Source organism: Homarus americanus, unplaced genomic scaffold, assembly GCF_018991925.1.
Source record: "Homarus americanus isolate GMGI-L3 unplaced genomic scaffold, GMGI_Hamer_2.0 scaffold27063, whole genome shotgun sequence".
Classification (NCBI taxonomy): Eukaryota; Metazoa; Arthropoda; class Malacostraca; order Decapoda; family Nephropidae; genus Homarus; species Homarus americanus.
Window position 1 is genome coordinate 97,501 of NW_024755355.1, and position 16,827 is coordinate 114,327.

General features: G+C 39.6%; 1 protein-coding gene across 5 annotated transcripts in view; it reads right to left on the reverse strand.

Moving 5' to 3' along the window:
- LOC121856513 (protein O-linked-mannose beta-1,4-N-acetylglucosaminyltransferase 2-like) overlaps positions 1-12,225 on the reverse strand; it is a 43,320-nt gene extending 31,095 nt beyond the window's left edge. For 2 of the 5 annotated variants that reach the window (XM_042352108.1, XM_042352106.1), the window contains exon 1: positions 12,106-12,225. The gene's annotated coding sequence lies outside the window, so the exon portion shown is untranslated. Of the gene's footprint in view, positions 1-11,704; positions 11,955-12,105 lie in introns of those variants that run through there. The other 3 variants (XM_042352109.1, XM_042352107.1, XM_042352110.1) reach the window with 2 other exon arrangements.
- Between the last annotated feature and the right edge of the window lie 4,602 nt (positions 12,226-16,827).

A 16,827-nucleotide genomic window follows, 5' to 3' on the forward strand; every position in this document is an offset into this window, starting at 1 on the left:
GTACACAAGGATGAGTGCCCTTTACGCCCTATATTGTCTGCCCTGGCACCTTCAACTATAATCTGTCTAAATTCTCGTTCCCATACTGTCACCAATCACCATTAATCAATACTCTGTTAAAGACTCTTTTAGTTTTGTTAAGGAGCTAACTAGCATCTCATTCAACAACTGTGTTATGCAAGCTGATATACAGTCTCTATTTACCAACATCCTCTTGCCGAAACTATTGACATATGTACAGATGAACTGTTCTCAAATACTGATATACAGGACCCCTCCGTTAATGAACTCAATCCATTCCAGAAGGTCGTTTGTTAATCAAAACCATTGTTTCAATATGGGTATTCCAGCTCACCAAAATTTTAAATTCAACAAAAATGGCAGAAAAGTTCACTTACTTTGAGGTGTGATGTAGAAGGGCCTGGATGATGATGATGATGAAGGGATTTAGAATGGGGGTGGAGGAGAAGGAAGAAGAGAAGGCATTGGGGTGGAAGAGAAGTCACCCCATGGCACCATTTCACCCATAAAATTTTAGCTCTCTGGTGTAATTCAAGATTATTTTCTTTAAATCAACACTGCACTGCATTATATATTGTCAATATAAAATATATTTCAAAATGACCAATAATTTGCTTGGAAACACAGAAAAAGCGTTTAGTTGAAGAGAGTCTCAAGCAAGATGTTACCTCCAGTGAAAACAGAGAGAGACTAACTCCTGTTTGCTGTGTTAAGAGGCTGGATGCCGCGATTAAACTAGTCACTTTACTTCAATTATGTTCAATAATTGTTAAAATGACTAAAAAATTGAATATTAAACTTTAAAATTATTGAATAGTATAAACTTGATATTTACTAAAATAGTAAGGAATTTAAGCCCTAGAACCGATTAATGTATTGGCGGACTGATACTAAAGCTGGTTGCCCGGTCAGTGCAAGCGAAAACATGTTGAGGTCGGTTCGTAAGAACTTCATAATCAATTTTTGTTCGTTAACCAATTGAAGATCCTTATGGAAGGCAGTTCGTTAATCGAAATTACGTTAACCAAGGTGTCACAAAGAGTCACTGTAATTGATGGATTCAATGGACCACAATTTAAAGAATTTTAAAACTGGCTGTAAATGAATGTTTGTTTTATTTAATAAAAGATATAAACAATGTGATAGTGTTGCTATGGGTTCACCTTAGTCTCCACGCACAACGCTTCTGTCACAGAAGTTTCTTTCATCAATGTCCCAATTTAAGCCTTTGTTCTATCGTCGTGTTGATGACATTTTTTAATTTTCAGATCACTTGATCACGCCCCTATGTTCCTAAATTATTTAAATTCGAAACATGGCAACATCAAATTTACTTGTGAATTGGAAAAGGAAAATATTCTTCCATTCCTTGATGTTAATATCCACCGTCTTCATAATAGTTTGAGACAGCCTTATACAGAAAACCAACTTTCACTGGTTTGAGTCTTTTCATCTTTTATTCCTTTTAATTACAAACGTAATCTAGCACGACTTACCAACAGAGCCTTCAATATATGTTCTGGCTATTTTCCACTTGGATATTGAACTAAAATACATAAAGGAACTACTTAACAATGGTTTCCTAAGAGATTTGCAGACACTTATATTTGCAAAACGCTGAATAGTTTTTATTCCCACACAGCCTCAACCACACTGTCCCTAAATATTCTATCTATTTCACCATACCGCATACAGGCCCACTCAGTATCACCCTTAGAAATAAACTTAAGAAGCTTTTCAATGAATTCTATCCAATAAATTCTCTTAGACTAATCTTTAAAACCAGGAGTTCAATTAAGAAATTCTAAAATTAAAGACACCATACCCACACACCTGCAATCCTCAGTTGTTTATCAATTTACGTGCTAGCTGTAGGGCAGCATATATAGGTAAAACTCAGAGACATTTGATAACTCGCATCCATGAACACTTGCCGCTCCGCTCGAACAGGCCATTTAATAACACAACCACCACATTCAGCTATTCGTAACCACGCCCACCAACATACCACCCGTTATAGCCGCCTGATTAGTTCTGGAACGAGCTACTGTGATACAGACCTCCTTATGGAGGCATTACACCAGTACAAAGAAAGCCACGCTTGTGATATGGCCTCTAGTGAATTGTTATGTTTTTCATATTAAGGCTGCCTGTCTGAATTAAGGTAATACCCTGCTCATTTTATTTCCTGATTTTAGCTTTGTATGTGTCTTCGCCATTTTCGTCAGTTTTGAAGGGATTGTTTTTTAAATATTTTAAGTTTATCGAAGGTAAATTTCGCATAATATTATGTTTTTATTGTACTATATCACCTTTATTTTAAACTTTTTTCAAAACTTTTTAGGCTCTGATGATGGGAAAGGATTACTCAAAACATAAGCAATTAAAAGAAGCCCTACTAAGATGTTTGTGTTTACCCTGGTTCTCTCTCTTCATTTATATATATATATATATATATATATATATATATATATATATATATATATATATATATATATATATATATATATATATATATATATATATATATATATATATATATATATATATATATATATATATATATATATATATATATATATATATATATATATATAAAAAATAATAATCAGAAATTTCAGTGTAATTTCAAGTCGCGCTTACTGGCGATGCTGAGTTCAAGGTCGTCTGAGGGAAGACTGCCTCAAGACGAGCGAGAGTTTGTGGAACTAGGCCTATACGATATTAAATGTAATTTCGAGTTAATAGGACGAATCATGAAATTAAATATCAGTTATTAAATTGAAAATAATTATAGATCGCTTCCCAGTCTGAAAATGTTACGTGACGCCCCAATTGCTGTTAATCGCTTAAATAAGTCACTCCTGGAAAGCGTGAACCAGTGAGCAAGAGTGGCTGGGGAGTTGGAGAGAGGTCATGGACCACCTCTGTGCTGTACCCAGGAGAGACGGATCACGTGACCTGGTTCTTCGCTTATTTAACATCAGTATAACAAGGTTCTGTAGACCCACGGTATGATAACGCCCACTGGCGGTATGAGACACGAGTGGTGAAGCGAGCTGTATGACCGCCCACTGACCTGGGTTTGAGCCATCTGTTGAGTATGGTGAGTTGGAGTGAACCCAGCTGTCTAGGTGCCCAACTAACGACGTGACGATCGTTTGGGATCATCAGCTCTCCTCTACTCGCTCACAATACCACATATCTTCAAGCAGCTTAGTGAAAACCTTTACTAAGCTTTCTCTCAACTGTACAAGGTCTGATTGGCTCACTCTTCCGTTTCATGGATGTACTGGGGGTAAAGTGAAGCCAGCTGAGTGATACAGGGCCGCACATCGGCCAAGAGTCAGTGGAACTTAAAGGTACATTTCCAAGGTTGAGAAAGGCTGGTTTGGGCCTTAAACCACTGGGTGCCTGTTGGTTGTGCCTTAAAAACTACGGAGTGCAGGTGGAATCTATGTGTTAGGTTAGGAAGCATGGTTCACGGGTATTGTGACTCAGTAACTTCTTAATAATAGTGATAATATTTTTGTGTGTAGTTAATAGTATTTTTTCAGTTACTGATGTTGTCTTGCTGTGTGTAGTTAATATTTCTTAAATAATTTTGATAGTATTGTTTTTTAATGTCTGTGTCACTAATTGAAGCCAGAGAATGAGAACTGTTTTTCAGATGAGTTTTCTCCCTTGTGTTGCAAGTGATACTGTGATTTAGTTCCATTAATGCATTTAATATTTCTTTATAATTTCAATCTCAGGTATAACCTTTGTTCCCAGAGTAGTGTTTAAGTTAGGTTAGAGGTGCATCTGTTAGTAATATAATTTGTTGAGTGCCCTGAAGGCCTATTCAGGAGGAGTTAATAAGTTCTCATTTTTCATACCATTTTCTCAGTGCTTGATATAATTTTGTTGAGTGCCCTTAAGGCCTATTCATGGTGGATTAAATAATTTCTTATTTTATTACCATTTTCTCAGTGGTTGATATTATTTTGTTGAAAGCCCTTAAGGCCTGTTCCATGTGTGCAACCAACACTTCTTAATACTGTGAATTTATTGTTGTCTAATGAGGCATTGTCTGAGTTTCTAATAATTTCAATATCATGTATAACTTTTATTCCCCAGAGTAGTGTTTTAAGTTCAGGTTAAGAGGTGCACATATCGGTGTACCAATATTTGATTGTGTCTGTAGTGTAGAGGGAATATAAGTGTCTAAATTTTACAGAGTGTCTCATTCATCCCAATCACAGACGCTATCCTTCCACGGTCACGGAGAATTCATTTTGTTAGTAAATTTAAGTGTTCTTGTGCTGATTCGATTTCTTCCAAGGGCGCCCACTGCAATTACCGCCAATACATTAATCGGTTCTAGGGCTTAAATTCCTTACTATTTTAGTAAATATCAAGAAGTTTATACTATTCAATAATTTTAAAAGTTCAATATTAAATTTTTTTGTCATTTTAACGATTATTGAACATAATTGAAGGTAAAGTGACTAGTTTAATGCGCGGCATCCAGCCTCTTAACACAGCAAACAGGCGTTAGTCTCTCTCTGTTTTCACTGGAGGTAACATCTTGCTTGAGACTCTCTTCAGCTAAACACTTTTTTTCTGTGTTTCCAAGCAAATTATTGGTCATTTTGAAATATATTTTACATATTGACAATATATAATGCAGTGCAGTGTTGATTTAAGGAAAATAATCTTGAATTACACCAAGAGAGCTAAAATTTTATGGGTGAAATGGCGCCATGGGGTGACTTGTCTTCCACCCCAATGCCTTCTCTTCTTCCTTCTCCTCCACCCCCATTCTAAATCCCATCATCATCATCATCCAGGAGCCTTCTACAAACACACCTCAAAGTAAGTGAACTTTTCTCCCATTTTTGTTGAATTTAGGAAAGTTTCGGTGAGCTGGAACCAATTACCCAAAAACCCATTGAAACAATGGTTTCGGTTAACGAACTTTTCGGTTAACGAACGACCTTCTAGAACGGATTGAGTTCGTTAACCGAGGGGTCACTGTATATATATATATATATATATGCTGATATCCACAAGGAAAGAAGAAAACACGAAGTTCCCAAGCGCTTTCGTGTAATTCACATCTTCAGGGGTGAGTACAGACTAGAGAGAGTAATACAAATCAAGGTGTATATATACAGAGGAGGGTGAGACCAGGTCCACAATGGTCAGGTATTAGGTAATGACCCAACTAATCTTTAAATAGCACACAACGGTTGGTGGTCAGGTCAGATGGTCAAGTGACCCGGCCTTCTCACCTGATCACAAATCTTCTTAATTACAAAATTGTCCAGCTTGTACATGCCGTTACTCAAATTCATGTTGAATGCTTCGGTATGTTTAATAAGACTAGATTCTATGATGTTCCTACTATCAATTGAATTACATGGTAATATTGAGGAGGCATTATCCCAGTCAATGCAATGCTTGTTATCCCTCAATTGAACAAACAGAGCATTGGATTCCTGGCCTGTCCTAACACTGTATTTATGTTGTTTAAGCCTAGTTACAAGATCTTTACCTGTCTGGCCTAAGTAAAACATATTACATTCCTTGCAAGGAACTTTATAAATGCAACCAATTCTGTTGTTGGGGGAGTTCTTGATTAACATTTGTTTAACAGTGCATGAGTTTTTAAATGCCACATTGACGTTCCAGGTTTTTAGCTGTACATACATACATACATACATATATATATATATATATATATATATATATATATATATATATATATATATATATATATATATATATATATATATATATATATATATATATATATATATATATATATATATATATACCCTCACTTTACGCGGTTAATGTAACCCGCAGGGTCCCGCGGAAAGTGAGGAACGCGTAAAGTGAATAACATAACATATGGGATTAATTGAAATAGAGTCCGGGCCGACCCCCAAACTCCACTTTTTGACGACACACAACTATGTTGTAGTAAAAATTTTATCTTAACTTTATGATGGTATGAAAAAACAAGTAATATAGAAGAGGTTAGGTAGGAAAAATAGGAAAAATAAAGGTTAGGTTAGGAAAACTAAAAGTTATGTGGAACACTTACGTTAGTAGAAGAGATGGGTCGGCATACGGGGATGGAGGCTGGTTCCGAGGCAGAGGGCAGATTACTGGCCCTCAGGTGAATCACCATTACTAGGTGAATCACCATCACTGTCACTTACAGTTGTCAGGGCTTCCCTGACAAATCCCTCAAAGTCATCTTCACTGTCACTATCACTGGCTTGGGCTGGCTGTGGTGGGTTGCGGGCGAAGAAATCTGTTATGCTTTGCTGACGGCTGGTGTTGATGTTGTCGTGATACACCTTGATGTAGGGCTCCATAGTCTGCAACAGCTGGGTAGTGAAGATTTCATACCTGTTTGCGTCAGGGTCGTCGGAAAGGAGGAGCTTGGCTTTCTCGATACACTCGATGGCACCCCTAACATTACTATGGGATAAGTGTTGTTCTTCTTGGGATGACGCACCACCTGCCTCTTCACTGACGTCGTCGTCGTCATCATCATCATCTACCATCTCCACGGTAGTCACATCAGGTTCCATTATCACCTCCAGGATGTCGTCGTTGGTGGTCTCGGAGAAGCCTGGAACTGTAACAGTCTGCGCAGCTTCTCTGGCAAGGTCCACTGCTACTGCAAGAGTCTGAACCTCACCAGTCACAGATTGACTCCTCCTCTCACCTGGTATTCCATGCAACACATGTCTCCATGCGTGACGAATTGTAGCAATAGACAGCTGATCCCATGACTCCACCAAGAAGTCCACAGCTTTCTTGATGTTAAATACTCTCCAGAATTGTTTGAACAGTATTTTTTGCTGTGCCAACTGTTGATCCTCATCTTCTTCGCTCTTACTATCGGTGGTGGTGTCACTCAGGTTGCGCAACTCTTCCCTGGTGTTGGTGTAGTCATTCAGGAGTTTGAATTTTTTCGTAGAGAATGCAGCTTTTATATTACAGATTAACTCTTGGTCCATGGGCTGTAATATAGACGTAGTGTTGGGAGGAAGGAAGACCACTTTTACGTTGGGGTGACGATCTAACAGTAGGGGCGAGTGTCCTGGTGCGTTGTCCAGCAGCAACAAAATCTTGAATGGCACATTCTGTTGCTCACAGAATTTCTTTACATCGGGAACAAAACAGTCATCAAACCAGGAGAGGGACAGTGTAGAGAAAATCCACGCCTTACGTGGGGTCAGCCAGTGGACATTTAGCTTGGTCATGTTCATGGTTTTGTAGGCGTGCGGCTTGCGTGCTGTGTGGATCACCGATAACTTGAGCTTACTGGTACCGGAGGCATTGGTGGTAAACAGGACAGTGATGCGTTCCTTCTGCATCTTCCGGCCCCGAATCTTGCAGGCATTCTTTACAACGAAGGACTTGGAAGGTAGCTTTTTCCAGAAAAGACCAGATTCGTCCATGTTAAACACCTGGTCGTCACTGTACTGTCCTTCCTCCATAATCTCACGTAAAAACAGAGGAAATTCCCTAGCCGCAGCACGGTCAGCACTCGCTTCTTCACCACCAATGTTTATATTGGTGATCTTGTTCCGGATCTTAAACCTCTGTAACCACCCAGAGGAAGCATTAAAGGGTTTGGGCTCTGTAGTTCCCATCTTTCGTGCCACTGCCATGTACAGTTCACATGCGTAGTCCTTAACAGAGTGAGTGTCGACCGCCATGTTCCGTCGCGCCTGACGCACCAAGTACCTCACAAGTAATTTTTCTGTCTTGAGAAGCACCTGGTTGTGAAAATACTTGATCATAGAAGCACCTGTAGACTCTTGATCTTCATGTGCTCCTTTATCTTGGCTGCATCCTTCTTTATTGTTCGAATCGTAGATTCATTCACACCATGCTGGCGCGCCAAATCAACCTGCCTTGTTCCTTTCTCCAACTCTTGGATGATGGTATACTTCACCTCGTAGCTTAAGGAACGTCGTGTCTTCTTTGGCTTAGTGCCGCTGGGTCCAGGTAAGGAAAGGTTTCTCTCTGGGGGTGGTGGTCCGGCGGAAGCCATTTTAGAGAACAATGGATGCACGTTTACACGGTCTGGCGTGGAGGGATGAAACTGGCGCGGCTAGGTCAAGGATCATCTTTCCTCCCTCCCTCCCTCCCCCGGGTGGACACGTCATAATACTTTAAGCCAATTACAGCTAGCAGCAGAGGGGGGTAGGGATGCATGGCCAATCACAGTCCGATACGTCATATGACGTCAGTGATAACGCAACAAAGACACACACTGCGCAACCTTACCGCGCGGCTTGCCCAAGCGGAGGGAGGAGGAGGGAGAGGCGAGGAGCACAGGCAGGCAGGCGGGTGGGGCGAATCTAAAAATAGCGTCGCGCCGGACACTCTCCGCGTAATGGGGTTCACGCACCGCGTAATGTGAGCACGTTAGGTTCTGGCAAGGCACCGCGTTAACGTGGAAACGCGGAATGTGGGACCGCGTAAAGTGAGGGTTGACTATATATATATATATATATATATATATATATATATATATATATATATATATATATATATATATATATATATATATATATATATATATATATATATATATATATATATATATATATATATATATATATATATATATACTATATATATATATATATATATATATATATATATATATATATATATATATATATATATATATATATATATATATATATATATATATATATATATATATATATATATATATATATATATATATATATATATACAATATTACCCGCCTAGCAGCGGTTTCATAGCGTTACTATCATGTCTCGCGGTGCCTGCAGAGTAATTTCATAACCGTGGATTTTTCACATATCTTGCGGTGAGTGTCGGCTGAGCAGCTATTTTAGAGCCCCACCTTGCCTGACTGCCTGTTTTAGCTCATAAAATTCATACAAATTACCCGGCCAGAATATAATTTACATTGCTGGAATTCTTATAATTTGGTGATCATTTTGAATATAAACATCATATATTTTGCATTAGACATACAAATTTTAGATAAAAAATTTTCTCAGAGTAACTATGTTATCTTTTGTGCAAAATATATGACATTTATATTCAAAATATTCCTGGTCTTACATTTGCACAAACTATGACAATGTCCACTATAATACACAGTGAAGTTGCGGTGTGTTTATAATAAGTTGCTATGAAAAATCAGCAGCAGGTCAGTCGTCAATAGTTACCATTTTCTAAGGAAATGATTATCATATCAGAACTCACTGATGAAAATACAGTAAGAAAATAAACATCAAAACAAATAACGCATCAACAGGTTAGTCATCGATATTAGCAAGTTTTAGTAAATGTCGCCTCTTTTAAAATACTTACCCGGTACTATAATAAGAACATCTGTGGAAAAAGGAACAAACTCAAGCAACTTCTTCTGGTTGTAGTAGTGTTCTTATACACTACTGAAGTTAGGAAAGGTTCTACCAGTAGGTTTTATTTTAGTTTTGGTCATCCAGGGAATTTCAGGGGGGATAAGATGTTTAGGTTAGGTTAAGTTAGATGGTAAAATTATCGTTTCGGTCATGCACCTATTTGGAAGTCGTTCAGGGTGCATCAAAAACCATCAGAAAACCATAATTTCAATGTAGCATAACAAAACCTACCCTAAACTTCATAAAAGCTTAACCTAAAATCCAAAAATTCGCTGCAAGACCAAAATGACCTAACCGTTGGGTTAGGTTGGTGGTAATTATGCAGTTTACAGCAACCACAGAATTCCAGAATTCACTAAACTCAATCGATTGAACTATTTTTTTCTATGATCATTTTCTTATAGTACACTTCCTTCGCAAATTGATAATAAGGAAGTTATTGAATTTAAAAAATAATAAAATCAGAGCACCTGTTGTCCCTACCCTGTTGCTCAAATTGTGGGTATTCGTATGTTCGCTAACCTCCCGCGCATGTGCCAGGAGGTGCCAGCCAATCAAATCCAATAGAAAATCTTAACTTTTGATTCAATCAATTAGTGTTGAATATTCGGAGTGGGTGCAAAGATGCGGGACATTTTTAATCAGTTGCAACATGGAGCCATAACGTGCTGGGTGCGATTTCGATTATTGGAAGTTTATCGTATTATTTCATTCTAAAAATAAGGAAACTTTAGAGAACATAGGAACCCACGACGCATTCTGGTCCCTGACCCAGACTCAGAGTGTGGTAAGAAATACTCTAACAGCTATTTATATTCTCGTGGAGGCTGACCACGTGACTCTAAGGTTATTACATAGTGTTTGCGGGTCTGGGGGCAAAACCCCCAGCTAGGGATCACCAGGGGTCCGGTGGCGGATCCCCTGGCTAGGTTGTTAGGTTAGGTTTAGTTTGGTTATATGGTTTAAGTTAGCAAGCACAGAGTACCGGGAATTCAGAACACGCAATCGATAGAACAATACTATTATCAGGGTGGGGCTAAATCACAAACGAGTGATTTTCGAAACAAAATGAAGGTCAGATTTGAACTAATCACATCAAAACCCATCAGAAACCATTTTTTTTCTTCAAATTCCATGGTTGCTGTAATAGGGTCCGACTAATTACCCAAATGTACCCAAATATAGCCGGAATGAAGTCAAATAATGGTCCTAGATGAGTAAATCGGACTGCCAATCACTTCTCGACTAGTATTTGGTGTCAGAAAGTCACAAAAAATTGGAAAACTTACTTTAATCTCAGTTAATAGATCGCGTGTATGTACCGACGGAGCGAGGAATTACCCAAATGTAAAAAAATGTAGTCGCAATGAAGTCAAATAATGGTCCTAGATGAATAAATCGGACTGCCAATCACTTCTCGACTAGTATTTGGTGTCACAAAGTCACAAAAAATTGGTAAACTTAATTTAATCTGAGTTAATAGATCAAGTGCATATACCTAACCTAATCTAATCTAACCTAATCTAATCTAATCTAACCTAACCTAACCTCGACTAGTATTTGGTGTCACGAAGTCACAAAAAATTGGTAAACTTAATTTAATCTGAGTTAATAGATCAAGTGCAAGTACCTAACCTAACACAACACAACTCAGATTAAATTAAGTTTACCAATTTTTTTTGACTTCATGACACCAAATAATAATCGAGAAGTGATTCACAGCCCGAACTACGCTTGTACGACCATCATTTGACTTCATTGCGGCTACATTTAACTACATTTGGGTACATTTGGGTAATTCCTCACTCTGTCGGTACAAGCACGCGATCTATTAACTCAGATTAAAGTAAGTTTTCCATTTTTTGTGACTTTCTGACACCAAATACTAGTCGAGAAGTGATTAGCAGTCCGATTTATTCATGTAGGACCATTATTTGACTTCATTGCGGCTATATTTGGGTAATTAGTCGGACCAGCTGTAATATGCACATTTACCAGGTTGGTTAGGTTAAGTTACGTTAGATTAGTTTGGATATCTAAATACAGGGATGCCCGAAGCTGTAATTTTACCAGGTTCTAATAGGTTCTGTGTATTGTCGTTTAGATTTTCTGACTTAGTATCATCCAAACATATGAAAATTTGATGCAATTCCATATCGTCATCCTGTGCAAACTGTCTGCTCCACTATTACCTTAACTCTTTCTACGGGAAACGAAAGGTTTAATAACACGAAACTTACCCGAGAAATATCCTCAAGTTGCTGTTTATGCACGCATTCTCCCCTTTTACCTGTAGCCATTACACTTACATACGTTGGAGTAGTTTATTTTTAAACTGTCATGAGTAGTTAAACATTATGACCTCCATATCAAGCACTAATGATACATTTAAATAGTTTCTCTGACAAAAATGAACAGAGATTCAGACCAGAGTGCGAGGCCACATCCAAAATTTTAAGGTGGGCCAAACGGGGTTTACGACATGAACGTCATATATTGTGGCTCGTAAATGTACAAGGTTTTTCGTAAGGGCATATAATAACTGAATGGGTTTTAAATAGGCTTAATACTTGTTAAATTACGTAAATCTTAATAAGAAGTTATTTGCAACTACAAAATAAGAATGAATAATTGTATTTACCTTGTAGCTCACGCCCAAGCTGTCTTTGTTTTGATTGTTAATTTTCATCGGGTAAAAATTGAAGATTTGAAGTTAATGCTTAAGATTGAAAATATGTATTACTATTAATTATAGCTGCTATTCCTGTTTATATATATATATATATATATATATATATATATATATATATATATATATATATATATATATATATGCAAGTAAATCACTGTAGGTGCGCGTGATCTAGGTGTATGCTGATAACCACAAGGAAAAAGAAAACACGAAGTTCCCAAGCGCTTTCGTGTAATTAACATCTTCATGGGTGAGTACAGACTAAGGAGAAATACATAACAAGGCAAATATATATACAGTAGAGGAAGGTGAGATGAAGTCCACAATAGTCAGGTTATTCCCATACCAAATTATCCAGGGAATCTATGAGGAACTCCAGTAAATCATCAACTGGGACCTTTGTAAAGAGTGATGTTACATCAAAACTGACCAGTGAATTACACGAAAGCGCTTGGGAACTTGGTGTTTTCTTTTTCCTTGTGGTTATCAGCATATACCTGGATCACGCGCACCTAAAGTGATCTACTTGCATAATGGATTCCACGCGTCACTTTTGATGTAATATCACTCTTTACAAAGGTCCCAGTTGATGATTTACTCGAGTTCCCCATAGATTCCCTGGATAATTTGGTATGGCAATGGGTCATCCACTCTCACCAGTATTAAGCAACCTATATATGGAATTCTTTGAATAGAAACTATTAAGTAATATTTTACCACGTTCCCCAGTCTGGTTTAGATATGTAGATGATGTATTATGTTGTGGGGATGTTATGTTTGGTGCTCACTCAGGGTGGGATGGAGAAAGGAAACTCACAATGTGCTCTCTTTATACATGTTGTATTGGATGTACAATGCAGCTTGGTGCTGGGAAGGCAGCATGGTTGCAAGCATGATGTAGAGAGAGCTGGTTGGTGAGGATGCTCACAGGAGGACAACTTGTGGGTCGCCATGCTCTCCGGCGGGAGCGAGGACCGCCAGGCAGGCGGAGGCGGAGGAGGAGGAGTGTTGCTGGCTGGTTGGTGTAGGTGGAAAGAGACAGGTCACCATATGAGGGTGCGGTTTCCCTCTCTGTATCTACACCACCCTCATCTTACTTACCTCTCTTAGTCTTACTCTGTTCCGTCACCTACTCTTTTGGTAGCATGGACATTCTTTTGGTAGCATGGACATTCTTTTGGTAGCATGGTCATTCTTTTGGTAGCATGGACATTCTTTTGGTAGCATGGTCATTCCTTTGGTAGCATGGTCATCTTTGGTAGCATGGTCGAGGGTCTAGGCACATGGGTATGGTAATTCTGGTATCAAGTCACTTGGATGGAAATAAAGATAAAATACTGTGGGAGAAAGGAATACACCTAAAGTACTCTAAATACAAGTTTATTAATATGCAATCAATGGAGAAAGATATTGTATTAATCATATAACTACCAGGCTCACCTCCTGGGCTTATTGCAGATTCGGTACTCCATTCTAACTCTTACTCACAACATTACTGGTGTTACATTACATGGCACTCATTGTAGCTTATTGTACTCAACATACGTTAATACTGACACTAGCATATACAGGGGTCCACTACCCAACATGGGATAATTATTTCCATCTAATTATCCCTAACATACATGTTACAACCCTCTCTGTGGACATACACTTCCAAGGAGTAACCCAGGGTAGAACACTAGGGCTCACGACTGTTGTTATTATGGGGTAGCCAGACACATGGCGGGTCTGGGGTCTGGCCCAACGAAGCCGTGGGGCACATTAACCAGGCCGCATCGGTGCCATCGTTTCGTATATGATCCCTGTTGGTCATCTACTACATCCGAGGCCGTTGTTGAATGGTTGCAAGAATCACAATGGGATCTGGAGAAACATGGAAGCAGCGTCAGGGAACTGGGAAACATGACAACAAAAACAACTCTCTTGTCTAGACGACAGACGTATTTACGTTATATTACTTCTACACTGGGTGAATGACAATTCAACTGTTAAATCATGAACACTGGTGATCACTGATATTCACTACAATTGACTGAATTAACTGAATGGCTACACAAAACATACCTGGAGAAACATGGAAGCAGCGTCAGGGAACGCTTTCCTTGGCTTGTCATGGGGTATATATACCCCTGAGTTGCCAGTGATCGCTACTCACGCAATGACAATAATTACAAACAAACTAACTGTTACTCATTCAAAGATAACCCTCAGTTGACAAAGGTCTGGCGAATTACTTGAGTTGATTTACACAAACTAATTCAAGATTGAGCTTCCCTGGAGAAAGTGGAATAGCAACGCATTGACAACTGTCTTCACAAAGGCGGGACTCTGGGAGGGAACACAAGTGTAGCGTCTATGGGGAAAAACATGTCTTCTCAGGGGTCGCTAACTCACTCATGTTTTGCGGGCGTGGAGTTTAATAAGAATCATTAGTTAAATAGATCAGCAGTCAGCGTGACCATGACAACCACGAGGTCAGGTCTTAAATAGTGGGGGTAGGCGTGGCTTAGTAGTTGACCCCCGCTCCGTGATGTATGGCAGCGCTGGTTGACCTAGAACATGAGGCATACACTGGGGAATTGGTGGGGTCGGCTACTCAGCGACATACAGCGTTTGTAGGGGAGAAATCCACTACAATACTCCCCCTTCCCTCCAGGTGGTGTAGGAGACTTGTTGTCTGCAGGGTTGCATAGCACATGTGAGGCAGAACGGGCGGTGCATGCCTCATGTGAGACAACGGCGATGGCGTGGATGAGCCGGTCGCTGGGGACAACTGTCTAGATACACAATATCTGTGGGAGTAAAGAGGGAGAAAAAGGGTGTGTGGAGGCGATGAATTTTGTTCTTCCCTCACGGCAGGTACAGAGTCGTCAGATGCGCCTTCCGGGGTGTGTGGGCCTGGGTCAGGAGCAGGGGCTGCGTCAGCAGAAGTGGATGAGGGCTCGTGACAGCAGCTGGGTCCATGACAGTAGCAGGGTGCAGGACATTAGCAGGGAGTACCTGAGGGAGAAAAGAGGGGTGTGTGGGTCCGCACTCAGGAACAGGGGCCGCGTCAGGGGCGGCAGGGGTTACTGCTGGGCCGGGGTCGGCGTCTGAGGCAGGACGGGTGTGCTGGGGTCGGAAGAGGAGTGACTGTCTGCTTAGAGTAGCAGAGCTGCTCTAGGGTGTCTAACCTGCGGTGTAGAGACAGTAGCTGTAGAGCCGATGAGAGCTGCTTCTGGGTGGATAAGCCAGTCTTCCATGTTGCTTGAAGACTGGGAGCGTGATCTGTTTCTCCTCCATCCTGTATTAGTGCGAATCTCCGGGAGTCACCATTGTGGGGATGTTATGTTTGGTGCTCACTCAGGGTGGGATGGAGAAAGGAAACTCACAATGTGCTCTCTTTATACATGTTGTAGTGGATGTACAATGCAGCTTGGTGTTGGGAAGGCAGCATGGTTACAAGCATAATGTAGAGAGAGCTGGTTGGTGAGGATGCTCACAGGAGGACAGCTTGTGGGTCGCCATGCTCTCCGGCGGGAGCAAGGACCGCCAGACAGGCGGAGGAGGAGGAGTGTTGCTGGCTGGCTGGTGTAGGTGGAAAGAGACTGGTCGATACGATACGAAGTCTTTAGTTAAGAGGTGAAAGAAGATTATTAGGAGTTGAAGGAAAAGTGGTGAAACTGAAATACAGTAGGAGTAGAAAGAATCTGGGCTCAACCAGATCGCTTCATCTTTCTTATTGGTGTTTTGTCTTTGTTCTGCTCCCTTGGGTCGTCAGACCTTTGTATTAATATTGGTTTATTTATATAATGCTGCTTACTATTATTATTTGTTATTGTTGGAGTTAGTGAGCCCGCCCAGGTCCTTGTGTAACTGGGAGGGTAGTCACATTTTTTTTTTTTTGAGGTGTTAGTTAAGTGTTAGTTGTGTTAGTCTAAAGGTACACTGTATGGAGAGGCCTGCCAGGTTCTTAGTGGAGCTGGTTGGTCACTCTCATCTTTATTCCTCTAGTAATGTTTTATGTAGAAATGTGTATATTGAGGCAGGAGGTGGTTCAATTACTTCTTCCTGGCTGATATAGCTGGGAGGGTAATCACATTATTATTATTAATATTATTATTTTATATTTATTTATTTTTTTTTTTGAGTTAGCGAGCCCGCCCAGGTCCTTGTGTAGCTGGGAGGGTAGTCACATTTTATTTTTTTTTTATTTTTTTTTTTTTTTATTTTTTTTTGCGAAGATGTTAGTTAAATGTTAGTTATGTTAGTCTAAAGGTACTCTGTATGGAGAGGCCTGCCAGGTTCTTGTGGAGCTGGTAGGTCACTCTCATCTTTTATTCTCTCTATTAATGTTTTATATGTATATTGGGGCAGGAGATGGTTCAATTACTTTCTTCCTGGCTGATTTAAACCAACTGTGTTCTTGGAATTCTTCGTTGTTTATATTATTTATCCAGTTCTGATATGTTTGTGTTAAGTTCAGTCACTTTTTTCCAAATATTTGCAGCTTTGTTGTGTATTTCTACAGTGATTGCTAAGAGGTTTGCTCTCTTGTGTAGCTGTTCATTATTGATGTGGTCTGTATATTTTGTTATATATAAATCTGAGGGCTATATTTTGTACTGTTTGTAACCTTTTAATGCTCGTTTTACTAAGGGTGTTCAATGGGATGGGTGGGTAGTCCAT